Raw genomic sequence first — 16,532 nt, forward strand, 5'->3', positions numbered from 1 at the left:
TCTGGCCACCATTCTCCAGACGGCACAGACGGAAGCGAGAGCAGACTCGCAAGTTACGCAGATAGAAACTGGAAAAGGACAGGTCAAAGAGCAAGCATACTGAAAAGAATCGCTTGTGCTGCCTGTCCCATTTTAACCAGGAATTGGGTTTACCTTGGGTTGCCTACTACATTTCTCCATTGCCTACAACGTGGTGTGGCCTATCCTAAGAGGACCGCCCTGCCCGATGCAACCTCCCCCCACCCCTGGCCTTTGATCAGCTGACCACCAAAACACCTGATTGGCTGACGCACGCTTCTTCTGACCAATCACACCTCGCCAGCAGGCGAGCGCCGGCCCGAACGAAGGCACGAATAAAGGCACAGCTGACTGAGCTGACCGAGCGCAGGCAAAGCTGCGGCGCCAGTCAAGCTAGCCCTCTCACCCACAAGCTAAGCCTCAATCCACTGCCTCACTTGGTGAGTCCTCCCTGTCTATTATTCGCATATCAATGCCCATTGCCACCACTCCTTGACAATTGATTCAAACTTCTCTACGACAAACGTATCATGGCTCAGTAACTCTTGCTGCCCTCAAATTACACTAAAACATTCTAATCCCCTACGAAACCCTTACTATTGTTCACTTACCTGTTTGTCTGCCAATGTTCAACTCCTTCTGCAAGTTCCCCTGCTGTGTAGCAGACACAAGTATCCAGTCGATGTCACGCTCACATCATGCCAAAATATGCCTTGTTATCGCGCTCAGGTTAAAACATCAGCCTAATGTACCATGCATTTGCCTTTTCACTTACCAGCTTGTTGATGTTTACTCTTTTCGCTCGTTAGCCAAATTTCTGTACTGTGACAATGCATATCGTGCTACTTTATTAAGTCTGGGTAAAAGGCTCTATTCTCACTTAGCTCAGATTGCTGCCTTCTAGCCTACTGCCCTGCTCAATTGTTGTATTTTATCTAGCTCAGATTGCTGCCTTCTAGCCCGCTGCCCCTACTAGTGTTCCATGAAATATCCTATCATGCAGCCTAAATAGTCACTGCCTACTGCTAGGGTACATAACCCACCTCCCTACACAGCGAAACAGCCTATTCTGTACTACCCTACTGTCAAATCTGACCCACTTACCCACGTTATACAAATATCGTGACACGTGACACAGCCCTACCCCCACACTGCACTTAACCTAGCTAACCGGTCCCCTACACAGCATATCACATGCTTAGTATGTACACCTCGCTCCACCACATTAACATGCTAGGTACCTTGCTCCTCCTCGACACCATACTGCTCTCTACAGGGTGGAACCGCCCTAATCCACTCAGTTTAAACAACAACACTATGATTAACACCCATAAGCCTACATTTTCCACCTCCAGCACCTCTTCTGCCCTCACGAACACGCCTAACTGCCACGCCTGACTCGTTAGACTCAGATCTCGCACTCTACCCGTGCACTTCAGTTCTAGCCCAATTCATGTTACACTTACAAACCCCAGACTAGGAACTTGCACCACATGCAGACTGCACTCTCACCAATTAGGCTTTAAAAACACTATTACCATTACCTTACCACCTCTGAACTTTAAGCCTAAACCCCACCTTAGCAAAGCAACACAATCTACACCCAAAATGGCCAAACCAGCTCTAGCTAACAAAACTAACGATGCTCCAAAATACAAATGTGCTCTACTTAATGTCCGCTCTCCCAGTGCCGTTGAAGTTAACAACCTCATCCTTATTCAGGACCTAGATATATTGGCCATCACTGAAACATGGCTTCATGAGGCATCTGGCCCAACTATAGCACTAGCCCTACCACCAGGCTACTCTATCCTTAGACAGGGTAGACTCACTAAAATAGGAGGAGGGATTGCCCTGATCTTCAAAGAGGCACTTGCCCTCAGGCCCATACCCCACGACTGGGAGTGTAATGCAGACATACTATCAGCCAAACTATCCCTATATCCCATGAACACCATAAACATACAGGTTGTCTACAGACCACCAGGCCACCTGGCTGACTTTCAAGGACACATCACACACTTACTTAGTGAAAACATAAAAAAATCCACCAAAACGCTACTGATAGGTGACATAAATCTAGGATTTAATGACCCTCTTGATAAAGCCGCCACTTCACTCTGCAACGACCTGACAGATCTGGGTTACACCCAGAAAATCACAACCCCTACCCACACTAAAGGCCGCACCATTGATTGGGTGGTTGACCACAAATGTGACTCCACCATCTCTTCTAACACTGCTTTCCCTTGGACGGACCATCATTGCATACAATTCACCATCCCCACTGCTCCCAACACCAAACACACCACTCCTGCTCCTGCTATACTAGCAAGAAATGCCAAAAAGCTTACAGCAGAAAACATACGCCCCTATCTCGACCTTCCTTGCCTAGCACCTCCCTTCTTGCAAGACCCAAATGTCCTAGCTGACATTTTCAAGAGCACAATCACGCATTCAGTTAACTCCACTGCCCCACTAGAAAAAAAGAAAGAAAAAAAAGTCTCTACACGCAAACTCCTGGTTCACGGATGAGCTCCTAATCCTACGTAAAGACAAACGCCAGGCGCTAAAAACCTGGCAGGCTAACCCTAGTGATAAAGCTAAAGAAAATCTCAAAAATATTACCAAAAAATACAAAGAAGCCATTTTTATGGCCAAATCAGAAGCCTATAATAACCGAATCTCCCAAGCCAACTCCCAGTCCAAAGAACTCTTCACTATCTTTAATGAACTCACAGCCCCTCCTATCTCCACAGACGAAATTATTAAAGATGAAGCATGGTGTAACAGCATACAAGCCGCCATGCTAAAGAAAATAGACCTGCTACAAAACAAAATTCTGAAACATCACCAAATCATTCTTAATCATAACAAAAGCCAAGTAGGGTCCCTGCCTAATAGCAAAACCTTCAACTTCCCCAAATTCGCACTTAAAGACATCTCTGAAGCAGAAGTCATAGACATTCTCAAAAAACTCAAACCATCACAATGTAAAGATGATGTTTGCCCCTGAAACATTATTAAGGATTGCACCGAGCCACTAGCCCCTCTCCTTACCGCGTTCATCAACTCTTCATTTAAAACAGGCAATGTCCCTGACAGCCTTAAAGGGGCATGGGTACGCCCCCTCTTAAAGAAACCTACACTTGACCCTTCCCAGCCTAACAATTATCGGCCTATAACTACCATCCCATTTCTGCTCAAATTACTAGACAAAGCCGCCCACATCCAGATTCAACATTATCTAGAAAAAAACTCCATCCTACGAAAAAGGCAGTTAGGATTCTGCAAAGGATACAGAACAGAAACCGCCCTGTTAGACATAAAAAAAATCTAATAACACGTATCCTTGACAATGGCAAACCCGCCCTCCTCCTCCTTCTGGACTTATCTGCGGCATTCGATCTAGTAGATCACAAAACCCTCACTACACACCTCACACAGGATGCTCACTTTTCTGAGCATGCAGCTACCTGGATCACCTCCTTAGAGGGAAGAGCGAGGAAAGTTTTTTCTAACACAGCAAATGCAGCACCCACCATTATTCACTGTGGCGTCCCCCAGGGATCTTGTATGGCACCTACGCTGTACAATCTCTTCACTAAGCTTCTTTTTGACAAACTGGATGCACTTGGGATCGCCTACACAAACTGTGCGGACGACACCCAAATGCTTCTTCCTCTATCCGGATTATACTCACAAGATGCTACCACTCTTCAACAAATCTATGCCACTATACAAGCCTGGATGGCTACCAATGGCCTCTGCCTCAATGGGGACAAGACCGATAATCTCATTCTTGGCCAAAAATCTACACTAGCAAATCTAGTCTCTCACTATGCTAATTTCAACATCGATAACTGTATCATCCCAGTGCTCTCATCTGTTATAACATTAGGGGTCCATATAGATGCCACTTTGTCCATAAACAAGCAAGTCAGTGCCATTGTCTCTGCCTCTGCACTAAACACTAAACACCAAACTCATCAACGCCATTAAACCCTTCTTAACTAAGGACAGCTGCTTCTCTATAGCTAGAGTGACCATTGGATCCAAGCTTGACTATTGTAATGCCCTGCTTGCTGGCCCCTCCACAAAAAACATAAATAGACTCCAAATCACCCAAGATAACGCACTAAGAGCAGCACTAAGTATTCCAAAAAGAGATCACATCACACAAGCTAGGAAATCCGCCCACTGGCTCCCTGTCAAAGACCGTATCACATTCAAAATCCTTACCACCACCGACAAATGCATCAACCTCACTGCCCCTTCTTACCTCAGACACGCTATCGAGTTCCACCTCAACCCGGCCGACAAGAACCTGCTACACTAACCAACTCACCATACCACGCATCCACAGAGCCAAAGCTGGAGGAATAGGCTTCCCATACTTGGCACCAAGTTATGGAATACACTCCCCATTGCACTGAGAGCAGAAACCTCCCTACATGCTTTTTTCGGAAAAAGCTGAAAACCGCTCTTTAATTAACTCTTGCTTACCCCTCTGTGTCTCCTCTCCCACCCTCTTCAAATGTGCTACAAATGATCTCTTTCTATGAGTCTAGCATGTTTGCCTGTTTCTGCTATACAAAACCAAGCTGTTTGCCTGCTATCCATGTAACTAAGTCATGACTTCTCTTTACTGCATATGCAACAAGTTGTCACCTATCCCTGTAACGAGAGCCACGATGCCCTCCATCTGCTGCGCCCTTTATAAATCCAAATAAATAAATAAATAAATATGTCGGTCAACCCGACAAGAAAATATGCCACCACTGGAAAGTGTTATAGGTGTGGTCTGCCTTTTCCCCATCAGGAAGGAACACGATGCCCTGCATTTGGACAGAGGTGCACCGATTGTGGACATGAAAACCACATGGCGATTGTATGCAACTTCGCCACCATACGAGGCGCAAAGAGGTGCTCCGAGCGTATTATATAGGAGAACAATTCACGTTCCCCAGGGCCCAGAAGAGACACCAACGCAAGAAGAGACCTGGTAAGTCACGTTTGGCAAATTACTGGGAGGTTGACATCGTCTCCACCGGAGGGAGAGAGAGACTCGCATGAATACGCATACATGATGAGTGATGTAGTGACTGCCCCAGATGGAGATATCGACATCCAAGTGGATCAGTACCCCGCCAAGTTTGTCATTGAGACAGGAGCCATGCTAAACATCATTTGAATATCTGGATTTCACAAGATGGCACACCCGCCAGAGCTAGAACCCTCCGAGCTGAAACTATTCCTGTGGGCCGCTCGAGGCCCAGTTCAAAATCATTGCATGTTCTCAATGATACTGAGCTAAAAAGGGAGAAGAGCCTTGGAAAAGCTGCACATTCTTCAAGGAGAAGTGCATGGAAGTAATCTGTTAGGTCAATCAATGGCCCTTGAAATGAAGATTGCTGCTGTGACATACTCTATGCAGCACAAAGTGTCAGTGGTGCAACGATTCCCAGAACTATTCAGGACTAGGGTGTTTGAAAGGGGACCCAGTCATCTTACACATAGACAGATCAATATCTCAGTGACACAACACCCCCGGGAGATACCCATTCACATGCAGCATCAAATAGAGAAAGAAATCCAGAGTCTGCTGGAGGACAATATCATAGAACAAGCCCTGGGGCCCACTCTGTGGGTCTAGCATGTGATGGCGGTACCCAAGCAAGGGTCCTTTGAAAAGATTTGTCTCTGTGTGGTGGACATATGCCAGGTCAACAAAGTCATTCAACGAGAGAGACACCCAGGCATGCATCTGGACGGCATGATAGGCATGCTGTATGGAGCCAAGGTATTCACTAAACTCAACCTCTCCAAAGAGTACCACCAGATCCAGCTAGATGAGCAGTCGAAGTACATAACCACATTTGCAACTCACAAAGGCCCATTTCGATTCAAGAGGTTGAGTTATGGGATATCAGCAGCTGCTGAGATCTTCCAGGAGAGCATCAGGAGGGTCATTAGGCATATAAAGAACTGTTTCAACTACAGCAATGACATTTTGGTTTTCGGAGCAAATCTCGAAAAACATGATGAGGCCCTACACCAGGTATGCCTACATCTCTCCCAGGCGAGGCTGGCGTTGAATGCCAAGAAGTATGCAATTCACAAAAAGAACCTCAAATTTTTGGGCACGTGTTCTCACAAGAAGGGATGAGCCCTGACCTGGGGAAAGTCAACGCGATTGAAAAGATTTAGCCCTCGCAAGATGTGAGTGACATAAGGTCATTTCTGGGGATGACCAGCTACTGCATCAGGTACCCGAGAGATTTCGCCACCACGAGTGCACCACTAAGGGAACACACCAAGTAGGGGAACATTTCAGTGGGACCAAGCCTGCAAATGGGAATTCAGCCAGATGAAGAGAGACATTAGATCGGCTGCGTGTATGGCCTATTTCGACCCTGCCAAATGCACTCAATGCGGTGGACACAAGCCCGGTCAAGTTGGGAGCCATCTTAGCACAGCATAAGCCTAGCAGAGACAGTCCAAGGGATGCTGACGGATGCTGAAAGTAAATATTCACAGCCGGAAAAGGAGGGACTGGCAGTCACCTGGGCGTGTGAGCATTTTCAGATGTTCCTCCTGGGAAAACCGTTCACAGTGGTGACTGACCACCAGGCATTGGTCACAATATATGGAAACCCACATTGCAAAATGCCTCCCAGGATTGAAAGGTGGGGGATGAGACTGCACGATTTCACCTTCACCATCTTGCACAAGCCAGGCAAGGAGTACAATCTGACTGATTTCATGTTGAGGCACCACTTGTGAAACACGATTGTGACCTGTCCATGACGGAGGGATACATAAACTTCCTCGCTCAGCGGGGACACCCAAAGCCACTCACGTCGAGCAAGGTGAGAGACCACACCATGTGCGACTGGATGTTGCAGAAAGTGAAAGAGTTCATCATGTCGCAAAGATGGAGAGACATTGAGTTAGAACACACAACAACAGACCAATGCTGGCATTCAAGCAAGTGAAAGATGAGTTGTCAGTGACTGCAGAGGGCCTTGTAATGCATGGAAGGCAGATTGTTATACCTACAGACCTACGACAGCAAGTAGTGAACTTGGCACATGAAGGGCATCGTGGTATGATGGCCCCCAATCGTCAGATAAGACACATGATGTGGTTCCCAGGGATTAACTCCATGGTGGGGGACACCGTGAAAGGATGCCATCTGTGCCAGTGCATGTCGGAGACCAGTAATCCAGAGCCACTCAGGATGTCTGAGCTGCCGGAGGCACCATGTGCATATGTCGCAATCGACTTTTTTGGACCGTTTAGCAGAGGGAAATAGTGGATGGTGATCATGGATGAATTCTCTCGATCCCCTCTGGTACAGATGATCTTGTCCACAGCAGTCAGCACCGTCATCCCTGAGCTGGACATCATATTCTCAGCGTGGGGCATTCCTGAAACGCTCAAGTCAGACAATGGGTCTCCGTTTAGTAGTCTGCCCAATTCATGAGCCACATGGCCGTACGTCACAGAAAATTACACCCCTTTGGCCAAGCCAACTGGATGATTGAGCGGTTCATGGGGAGTTTGAAAAAGGTGCTGCTACAGAATGCATTGAGTCAGAGGTCGCTGAACCAGGCGCTGTATAGCATGCTCTGGAATTATCGAACTCACCGCATGGAAAAATGGGAAAGTGCCTGTCGGAATTGCTGTTTCAGAGGAAAGTGAAGACAAGATTGACCCCAGCGGAGACTGCAGAGATACAGATCTAAAGGTGCTCCAGAATGAACACGCAACAAGGAAACAAGTGATGAAAAGATATGCTGATGAGAAGAGGGGAGAAAAGTGGACGACACTGCAAACAGGAGACAAAGTCCTCATGTGTCAGAAGCAAGAACAGAAGTCAGAGTCCTGATTTGATCCTGCCGACCCCTTTGTCATCACGCAGATCAAAGGGTCCAGGGTGACTGCCCGATCCCCGGGGCGAGTGATCATGCAGAATGTATCACAATTCCGACGCTACTGACAAGGGGAGAAGGTGTGCGAGGATGAGGAGAGTGCTGCGGAAGGTGATCAAGTGAGGTCAGGGAATGAGAACGTGGCCTCGACAGAGACTGAGCCGCCTGCAGGTGTGTCGATGAGGCCCAAGCAGTGCATCACAAGGCCCTTAATACTAATCAAAGAGTTGTGAAGCCACCTATGAGTAAAGCAGTTTTCTGTTTGCCCGAGAGGGAAATATGTCATGTCCTGCCTGCACAGTTAACACGTGTTGACGAGGAGCCTCGTCACGCTGACGGAAACCAATCAGGCTTGCGCATGCTCACGTATGCGCAGAGGGAATTGTCTGCATTCGCGGCAGAATGAAAAGGAATAAAGGAGATAACATGCATAATTCTCTGGCTCCGAGTCCCTCACTCCTGTGCGTTGTACGCGCAGGGGAAACAGAGGCCCACCCTGAAGGGCACCAGAAGGGAGACACAATATGGTGCTCATCAATCCCAATATCCTCTCTCCATGCATTTTTACACACCTCTGTGAGACCTGGATTCGGCTGGATCATTTTTAATAATAATAATTCGCATTTATATAGCACTACCAACCCTCAGGCATCTGAGCACTGCTTACTATTACTATTTTATGGTACCTATCAGTGAGTGGCCCGTTCTACATACAAAAAATGTGTTCAGTAAAGATAGGGACTCGTGCTCAGACAGCTTTTATTTTTTAAGTGGGGGGTGCCTCCCAAAAGGGGGAATGGTAGCATTAGCCGGCTACATTAGGCATGGAAGCTGGGTTAAGGCGGGCTCTTTATGTCCTCTTAAACCAGTACACTACCGTACCCCCTCATTATTAACCAGACTCCACTTAGCAGCCAGAAAGGAGAGGCACTGGGGGCAAATAAACATTTTTCTACTGGCCTCGGTAGGGCTGCCTACAGAGTTTGTCTCTCAGTGCTATGTGAGAGAAGGGCTGGCCTTAACTCTTGATGCACCAGAGGCCCCGCCAACCCACAGCGTCCCTGACCCAGGTCCCTGGGGTCGGGACGCGCGCCAAATGTTTTTTGCTGTGTTTAATTAAGTGCTTAACTCCCCCAATCCCATGCCGGAGCGGGGACTTACACACTACAATACAGCACGACTGTCAAACCAGCATGGGGCTGCTGCTCCATGTTTTGTTGTGACAGCCGTGCAGTATTGTAAGAAAAAGCACCGTGGTCTCCTGCCGGCGCACAGGCAGGTGAGCGGGGCACATCTCATTAAAATAGGACACCTGCCTCACCTTCACCCACCACGCCAGCTCGGGGGAGCCCTTGAAAGACTCCCCCAAGCTGGTGTGGCAGGCAGGCTAATGTGGCATCCAGGGTGGCCCTGCCCCAAGGCCGGTACTGTGTGAAAGAAATGAACAGCCTCAATACGAGTACGCAGTTAAGTGGTATAATTGGCGGTAATTAAGCTACTGGCAATTTTACTACTACGCCAAATTATGAGGTTGGGTTTTGAGTGGAAGATTTACTTCCCGGAAAACCCTGGAGGTAAATCTTCCCACACAACGCTAACAAAAAATCGACAGAATTGGCTGAATTACATCATTTGTAATTCCGCTGCAGTAATTCAGCAAAAAATGCCATATTTGGTCCAGTGGACCCAAAATAAATGAGGAATTACACTGCCACCACCACTTGTAATCAGGCAGAAATTCCACCTGACCAAATGGCGGTGGTGCTAACTGTAATTCCTTAGGGCAATTATTTGGCAGATTTACCACCGAACTTCCACCTAACTTGTAATGAGGCCCAGAAACCGATTGTCATTCTATAAGACCGCAGTTCCCTAAAACAGAAGAAAAACAGAACCCTGGTAACGTAACATTAAACTGCGCAGGCAACTGCAGCCCTGTTCAAGTTTCTCTCTTTCTATCCCTCCAGCCATAGTGTCGGCAATGGTGTGAACTGCGGCTCTCTATGCTCGTGTGTCTCACAGGAGGAAAAGCCGAATAAAGTGGCTGCACTTTGAGTCTGCACGAGCTGCCATTTCGGCAGCTGTACATTTTCTTCAGAGCAACCCTACAACAAAGGACAGCACCACCTCAGCCTAGCCAGGCCCGACCGGCACCAGGTGAGCGCCACGTTTCTCAGCACCTCCTACTGCACCACGGGGCAGTTGTTTCCTAGGACACATAAGCCAACTCACAGTTTCTCTGCCTAAGTCAGGTAGGCCCTGGGTGAAATAGCGAAATGTTTTTTTTTTTCTTTTCTCTCTGTAATGTCTATGTGTAACAATGTTGTTTGTAGGGTAAACTGCAGCTACCATAGTTTATTGCTTTGGTACTATAAGTAAGCCGAGGGTATACCAGCGGCACTGGAAATTGAGGTGCGACTTAGAGATTATGGTAGTAACGTTGCAGAGATGTCATTACACTGTACTATGTAGCACCGGTTAAGTGCTGTGTAAAGTGTGTCAAAGCAAAGGTGAGAAGAACGGGGAGTTGGAGGAAAGTTTGTATATGATGTCTATGTAATAATCTGTGCACATATAGGTATGTTTCATTTTAACACAGCGACGGCAGTGCATTAACTGTTTTTTATGCTAGACTTGGAAGGTTGTGTCCTATTTATCATTCCACTGTTGTGATGGCTGTTAATATAATGCTCACGTACTTATTTATCATATATAAAGTCTGCCTTTTTTCAGGGATATTACAAATCAAGTGTGTATTTGACCATTGATATATGGGTGTCAAATACACCCCGGCCATCGTTAACCTATCCATGGGACTGTACGAAGATACACATATTTATACGGATATAGCATAAAACAAGAATGTTGTGATGTGGACACGCTATATAGACGATGTTCTACTAATATGGAAAGGACCACCTGAAGAACTGGACGAATTCATGCAGAGAGCAAACTGCAAACCTTAGGAATTGTTTTTACCGGCACTCACAATGAAACACACATTAACTTTCTAGATCTAACCATATATGCGCAAGAAAACAAATTGTTGACAAGAACGTTTCGCAAGCAGATAGAGGTCAACTCAACTCTTTTTGCAACAAGTTGCCATTTTGACCCAGTGAAGAATAACATCCCGAAAGGCGAGTATATTCGAGCTCATCGAAATTGTACTGACACAACAATCTTTGAACAAGAATGCCAAACCCTACATACCAGATTCAAAGCACGAGGATATAAAACTAGATATATCAAAGCAGCATCTGAAAAATCACACAAGACAACCAGAGATTCTACACTAACGTCTACAAAATTACGTTCAGAGTAGAGACCTGAAACACTGAAATTCATTACTACCTACTGCGCAAACAATGGAATACTACGCACAATACTACGCAAAAACTGGCACCTCCTTAAATTGGATGAACACATCTGCAAGTACATTGATGCTCACCCTACAATTACTTACCGGAGGGCCAGGACACTTAAGTCAAATATCAGTACATCCATGCTGCCAGAAGTAGACAAACCTCAAAGACAAACATGGCTACTAACAACAACCGGGGATTCAGAAAATGTGGGATTTGTACAATGTGCAAACATGCACATGACCCAACCACCAAATTCACAGACTGCTTCGGCACTACAACCATGATCAAAAGACAACATTAATTGTAAATCGAAATTTGTTATGTATGCAATCATTTGCATATGTCATAAGATCTACGTGGGAAGTACCATAGGTGAACTAAGGATAAGGATAAGAGAACATCTTTCCACAATAGGCAGTCAAGACTCAACATTGCTTCTCGCAGTACACTGGCAACTACATCACCAAATGGATGACAAAAGTAACATTACATTTATTGCTCTGAACAAAATCTGTCCAGGAAGAAGAGGGGGCAACCAGGAATCAACACTAAGGCGATAAGAAGCTCGAACCATATGTCATTTCAGAGGCACCCATGTGGGTCTGAACTCAGATAATGAGATGGGAGCATTCCTATAAATCAACTAGACTCTTTAACTTCAAGTCGGAATTAGATTGGAACAACAATTGTCAGCAATACAAGTGTGCATTGTTTAATATTATATCTGGCTTGGACATCACCTACACGGTTAACATATAACATGAGGACTTGCCCTTTTAATGTCAACACCTCCACCAGGGGAAGAGCGCTAACGTATACTTTAATTTTAGCAATTTGTAATTTATTCAATCTCTCAATTGTTTGAATGTATGTTAATTTCACATGCCCAGATGAACCAGAACACATCCGACTGATGCATACTTTACTTCTTGTTCATCATCTTTTTTGTATTAATGTTTCGATAATGACACATGCATATGTATTATCTTATTTGCTTCAAGGCATTTCACCTTTATTTTCCCAATTGAGACCAGTAGTCAATGTTAAACGTGCACCATATCCCATTCTTAACCTGAAACACTTACACAATTGTTACACAATTTCAGTACTTTAAACATGGTGCCCTGCTTATGACAAGTATTCCTGAACAGCGAAGTAGGACTGTGGTCACTATGGCTACTCAGCTACAATACAAACCTGAAGCGCGGCATCTGTGTTCTCATTCCAGACGCCGATGCTTATGAAAGGAACCACCTCTTGCGAGGTAAGCCCTAAGCCCCTCACACTATCCGGACGCTCGTCCCACCCGTATCAACACTCAGGCGCTCGCTGTACTCCCACACAGCGCGAGCGATGCGGAGATCTATGAGGTTTAAATGTATAATTAGCTAAAAATCACGGGAGGATCCCCGATGATTCCTAAGACACTGAATGCTAATATCAAGTCTACCTGCATGCCACATGAGATTAGTAATGTACTTCAATAAATTCTGAATCACATTATATTTTAAGTTAAATACTTGTCACAAGTTGCATATATTTTAATAATGCGTGCAGGAAGCCGCAATGGCCATATCCCGTGGCATCATGTTCACGTCTTAATAGCAGCTCCAACTAAGTTGCTGACCTTTATGGACTCAGGGCCACTGTTTACCTTTTATTTAATTAACTAAGATCGATTCACGTTCAAAACGCATAGTTTGTATCTTTTCTATGCTTTTCACCTTTCATTCTTAGATCCATGGCACCATATATATAATAACTCTGTGAATACCCCATACTACCTTCTTTTTAATACGTTCATTATCTAACAGGTGGGATTTATCCCATGAACATGGCATCCGATAAATTGTAGAATTGACTTAAAATTGACATCCATTAGGTAAGATTTTACCCATACTTAAGAGACAATATCTATTGCTTTAACCATATAATATAAGGCCAAATGAGATTACATATACTAACTAACGCATTGTACTCTTTTCCTTTCTTGTTGCTATTTTTCTCACCCACATCATTCCTCCCTTTCCCCCTCCCTTGTTTTTCTGTTTCTAACCCTTCGCCACATTGTTTTTGCACCATTTGTAATTTGTGCACCCCCGTGTTTTTATTGTCGCTTTTATTTCTTGTTATGAACATGTCATTGAATCCAATGTTTTCACTTCATACACTATTGTTAACTGCAACCTGCTCAATGTTATGATCAATTACTTTAGCCCTGATTGAAAAAGGCGAGTCAGTCGCCGAAACATGTGTCTCAGAAAGGGCACTTTTTTAAATATACTTTCAACTTCTCACCATTGCTGAGTGTGTACTCTTCATTTATCTGTGGCGCTACTTTACAAGTGGAGTGGGGCCACCCGAGCCCCGAGCATGTCCCTGTATTTGACCATTATTGACGCCAACAGTCTAAAGTTATTTCCTGCCAGGAAACAGGAATATTGTTGGAATTTCCTTTTCACAGGTGGGGAACCTGGGAGCTGGCCTCATTATTCTCTCCCATTGGACGCACTAACTTCATAACCGGTAGGCACAGTTTGATTTCATTCTCCCTATGCCAACCCAGATGCTCTGACACGTGCATCTACATGGTAAGGTGTGTGCACATCTCCAGTTTACTTACAGGTATCACTCTATTCATCATATCTTGGCGAGAACAGATATATTGCAGTTCTCCATTACAAACCAAGGGCAGAAATGCCTTACAAAGGGTTGCATGAAGTTAGCTGATAAAAGGTGTGAAGAGGTTTATGTTGTCTATGTACCTTCTATTCCCAACGAGGGGAGGAAGAGGGTGGGCGCATTTGAATCCAAGAAGATGCACGCATTAGAAAAAAGATTACAGATATGTAATGTTTGTCTTCAGAGGCTTGTGGATTTGCTTAGAATCACATGCTTTGCATAGACTTGCGAGAAGCAGGTGAGTTATAAGGAACAGAGGCACACAGATGTTTTAACTCCACCTGTCCCACCTAGGAGTCACTCCTTGCTTGTGTATCCACACCTGGCACCTCTTGCCCACAGCATTGCCACTCTCTGCCCCAACTTTCAGTGCTTAGCGGATGACAGCTCATTTTCAGGCTCCCTTCTGCCACCTCTTCTCCTTCTCTCATCTCTGACTGTCTGTCTGCTATCCTGGAGTGGTGTGCCGCCACTGATCTCTGCCTTAATGTCAGTATGACGGAGATTCTCCTCATTGGTACACCTGCTTCCTCCTTTCCTGTCACTCTGGCCAGCCTCCGTTGGCCCTCTTCCTGCTCCCATCTTTGAGGCTAAGAACCTTGGGGTAATCTTCGACTCCACACTCTCCTTTTCTCCTCACATCTCTGATGTCTCTAAGAAGTCACACTACCAACTGCATCTCCTCAGAGGTATTCTTCCTTTCCTCTCCTTCCCCCAGAAGCTCACTGTCTCCAGAGCCCTGGTTCAATCGAGGCCGGACTACTGCAACAGCCTCTTTCTAAATCTGCCTGCTTCTACTCTGCGCCCTCTGCAACTCATCCAGAGCAGGACTGTCCTTGGCCTCAAGCCCAGGGATCGTATCTCTCCAGCACTGAAATCTCTGCACTGCCTCCCATTGGCTGTGAGGATGTTATGCTCAACTGGTCTCCACAGGGGCGCTGAACAAAGCTGGACGGTAACTGTCTCCACTAGCATCACACGTAGCAGAGTGATGAATGGCCCCACGTGCCCTCTCTTTTTTTCCCTTCCGTCGCGAAGGAAGATTTGCCTAAAATGTTGAAATGAGATGTTAACTAGCCATAAGGAGGAGGACCGACTCCCACCTCCCGTGATCTCCTTATGCACTCCTCTATGTCTCACCTTAGTGTTATGAATGGCAGACTCTCCATCCTGCGACTGTATGCAGGGGTGCGTAGCAGTTCAAGGATCTAGTTACTTCACTGATCCTGCAGATTACTGAAGAGTTCCAGACAACTATGACTCAGTGGTTAAGTCTTTATGCCAATACTCCTTGTTATGGATTGCTTTAGAGTTCAAGTTGCCTAAAGTTAATTCCTGTGCCTTTTTCTTTGCAGGTTCCCCTTTGGTGCACCTAATGAAGAGTGACTCCTCTCCGAAAATGGTAAGCAGAATTCCAAGGTGAGTTTCTACGCTAGCACGATGCAATAATGTCTTAACATACGGTATTGTTCTTCTGAGCAACTAACCTGCTGTTCCTTTTCGATTCTGCAGTGGCGATCGCGTGATGGTGTCTCGAGGGACCGCAAGAGAGTGCAGCCTTAAGGCGAGTATTAGCGCTGCATAAGATTGAAATGTCTTTAATGAGGCCTTTTCCCTTTACGCAGCTAACCTGATGCTTGCTTTTCTGATCGGCAGGTGCGGCGGCTCCGGAGCGGCGAGCATGTAATGGTGCTTCGATGGATCGCAAGAGTGAGCAGCCTTCTGGTGAGTATTTGTGCTGCGCAGTGTTGCAATGTCTTTAACATGGTCCTTTGCTCTGCGCGGCTAACCTGGTGTTTGCTTTTCTGTTCGGCAGATGCGGAGGCTCCAGAGCGAGCGAGATGGAGAGTCAGGTAAGAGCCTTGTTCTGTTTTCTCCTCTTTCTTCCTTTCCTTCCTTACAGGCAGCGGTTCGTGAAGACCTGGACGGGCAAGGCTGAAGACTGGGCTGAAGCTAGCAGACATGGTGTGCGTTACGCTGCAGGAGTGCAGAATAACGCGAAGCGTGTTCTGTTCTGAGAGTGTGGTATATATAGCCTCAAGAAGTAGTCCCAGGTAAAGTAGTCCCTCCAGCATGACTCAGACTGGGCTGTACGTGATTCCTCTTTCCCTGCAAACTGTCTTGCTTGAGGGGGCAGAATGAGCCTGGCGCCAAGGCGCCAGGACTGAGTCCAGGAAGCCCTTAGGCAATCCTTTGGGGCCTTAAAGGTCCCCAAAGGTGCCAGTACATGGGACAGGCTGGTCTGCTCCCGATGTTTGGGGGCAAGCACCATGACAGCGGATTAAGTTCAAGACCTTATGAGTAAAGCGGTTTTCTGTTTGCCCGAGAGGGAAAGATGTCATGTCCTGCCCGCACACGGTTAACACGGGTTGACGAGGAGCCTCGTCACGCCGGCGGAAACCAATCAGGCTTGCGCATGCTCACGTATGAGGCCCCATACGTACGCCTGGGGCCTCATCAGCTCCAACTCTCTCTTCGTAAATATCTTCCTACTAGAGCTCTTTGCGACTCCGCCTCCAACTGCCTC

The 16,532-nt window shown here is 46.2% G+C and overlaps 1 long non-coding RNA gene across 1 annotated transcript; it reads left to right on the forward strand.

Annotated features, from left to right (window-relative positions):
- The first annotated feature begins 336 nt into the window (after positions 1-336).
- LOC138513483 (uncharacterized) lies at positions 337-8,389 on the forward strand. Its single transcript, XR_011281762.1, has 2 exons — positions 337-458; positions 4,841-8,389. It is a non-coding gene; the product is annotated as an uncharacterized lncRNA (long non-coding RNA).
- The last annotated feature ends 8,143 nt before the right edge of the window (positions 8,390-16,532 follow it).

The sequence above is a fragment of the Ambystoma mexicanum genome, chromosome 12 (genome assembly GCF_040938575.1).
Source record: "Ambystoma mexicanum isolate Mex_15411 chromosome 12, UKY_AmexF1_1, whole genome shotgun sequence".
Lineage (NCBI taxonomy): Eukaryota > Metazoa > Chordata > Amphibia > Caudata > Ambystomatidae > Ambystoma > Ambystoma mexicanum.